The following is a 2,474-nucleotide window of genomic DNA, read 5'->3' on the forward strand; positions in this document are numbered from 1 at the left end:
AGCATGTTCTTCTTTTTTGGTTTTCTAACTCCAGTTCTTTGCACATTTCATTATAGTACATTACTTTGTCTTCTTGAGCTGCTCTTTGAAATCTTCTGCCCAGCTCTTTTATGTTGTCAGTTTTTCCTTTAGCTTTAGCTGCTCTACAAGATTCATAGTCTCTTCTGATGTCCATTTAGGTCTTTTTTTTTTTTTTTTTTTTTTGTGAATTAAGTGAAGGTTTAAAGAGCAGATGATCAGTTGTTGTTGTTTTTAACAGCATATATTTTATTTTTAGCACACAATAAACAACATACTTCTCCAATGCCAAAAGTACCCTCTTATCAATTCTTCTCATACAGAACTGGGTATACGGAAGCAAACTGTTTCTGGTGAGGTTTCTGATGATTAGGAATCAAAACACAGAAGTCCAAAAGGCAAGGGACCTTGGTACCCAACATTCTCAAAACCAAGACACAGCATATTTTACTCTCAAAGGATAAGCATGCTACCATATCCTTTTACCCATAAAGCATTTTACTGTGGAATGATCCATGTTGACTCCACGGACTTCTTCTCTACACAATTTATTTCAAATGGGATGAGGAACTAACTATAAAACATGCAGTCTTACATGCACTTTGAAAAAATTCAAGGGTGAAAAGTAGAACTCTACAACTCATCTTAAAAGAAAGAGCAAGTTCCAGGGTTTAAAAAAAATTGTTTGAATAATAGAACACACAAAACCAGGCAGAGAGGTCTCCAAGAAAATACTGAAGGTCATGCTTCACTGTTACCTGTCCTTTGATCCTTCATCTTTTAAGCACTTATTATAGTTTCTTTTTATAATATTAGATATTTATTTTTTTCACAAAAGCAATCCAAGTGTGAATAAATAAATACGTTGTCTTTTAATGCCTCCCCCCACATTCCTTTAAATAGCAAAAAGTGCTAAATGTCTTCTGATAGCCTATTTGGCCACAGTTGCCCCACCTATGGTTTTAAAAACCGACTGCAATGTGGTCTTCCAAAATCATTCTTGAACTATAGCTTGTTCTGTTAAATCTTGGGGCACCAGTCCTGTTGATATTGTCGACAGTCTCCAAAAGGTGAGGATGGTAACTGTGTTGAAGGCAACTGGGAGGGATCTTCAGCAAACTGAGGACCATTGGGAAATTGTGCAGAGGCAAGTCTTGTCAATAAGATAGCAGCTCCTTCAGTGAAAGCTAGGAGACTGCCACCCATTGCAGCGGACCCAACAATGGCTACTGCTCCATTTCTTGCTGCCGGTATAAGCTCCTGTTAAGGCACAGCTTGTGATGGAGTTCCAGGGATCTTCTTTCCCTCAGACTTGAACCATACTATAGTCAACCATGGAAAACAGACCTCCCCAAACTGCAAAGCTGCCTCCCAACTGTGGAGCCCTGGTTTTAATAGCTATCCAACTTCCTCTTAGTTTGTTGTTGACTCCCACTGGAGAATTCCGGAAAACCTTTGCTTGAAAGATAGTACCCATCATAAAGGCCCCACCACAGTCATCCACAATTCCCTAGGGGTAAGGTTCTCGTGCCTACGCTTCCATCTTGACTCTAGCTCTGTGAGCGATGCTGGGCAAACTTGCAGATAATCAGTTTTACATTCAACAAATCATACACTTCATTTCATGTCAATGACAAACAGCTCCATGTAACATCAGTTTTTGCATTTCCTTCCTGTGATTCTTGTTTCCGTTCCACCCTCCTTCCCAAGGTTCTGAACTTTGTCCTTAGGCAAATGTTGCCCTTTTGCTCTTGAACAGCTGACCACTCTATGGCAAGCATATTTTACTAGTATTATGCTCACCATAGAAAGTAAGAGTTGTTGTTGTTGTTGTTGTCAGGTGCCATCGAGTCGGAACCGACTCATAGCGACCCCATGCACAGCAGAACGAAACAATGTTCGATCCTGGGCCAACCTCACTACCGCTGCCACACTTGAGTCCATCAATGATGCCACCTGGCTGATCCATCTCGTTGGGGGTCTTCCTCTTTTTCTCTGACCCTCCACTCTACCCAGCATGACATCCTTCTCCAGCGATTGTTTCCTCCGGACAATATGTCCAAAGTAGGAGAGACGAAGCTTAGCCATCCTGGCCTCCAAGGAGCACTCTGGCTGCACTTCTCCCAAAACAGATTTATTGGTTCTTTTGGCAGTCCATGGCACTTTCAGTATTCTCCTCCAACACCACAACTCAAAGGCATCAATTCTTCTACGATCCTCCTTATTCACTGTCCAGCTTTCGCATCCATATGAGGCTATTGAAAACACAATGGCCTGGGTCAGGCGCACCCTAGTCCTCAAGCTGACATCTCTGCTCTTCAACACTTTAAAAAGTTCCTGTGCAGCAGATTTGCCCAATGCAAAAAAAAAAAAAGAGTAGAGACTCTTTTAACAAGCACTAAATAGTTAGCTTAGTGGTTACGAATCCGGCTGTGAACCATAAGGTCAGCAGTTTG

General features: G+C 41.5%; 1 pseudogene; it reads right to left on the minus strand.

Moving 5' to 3' along the window:
- Positions 1–1,038: 1,038 nt before the first annotated feature.
- On the minus strand, positions 1,039–1,561 carry LOC102824202 (annotated as a pseudogene).
- Between the last annotated feature and the right edge of the window lie 913 nt (positions 1,562–2,474).

This window comes from Chrysochloris asiatica, unplaced genomic scaffold (genome assembly GCF_000296735.1).
Source record: "Chrysochloris asiatica unplaced genomic scaffold, ChrAsi1.0 scaffold00425, whole genome shotgun sequence".
Taxonomy (NCBI): domain Eukaryota; kingdom Metazoa; phylum Chordata; class Mammalia; order Afrosoricida; family Chrysochloridae; genus Chrysochloris; species Chrysochloris asiatica.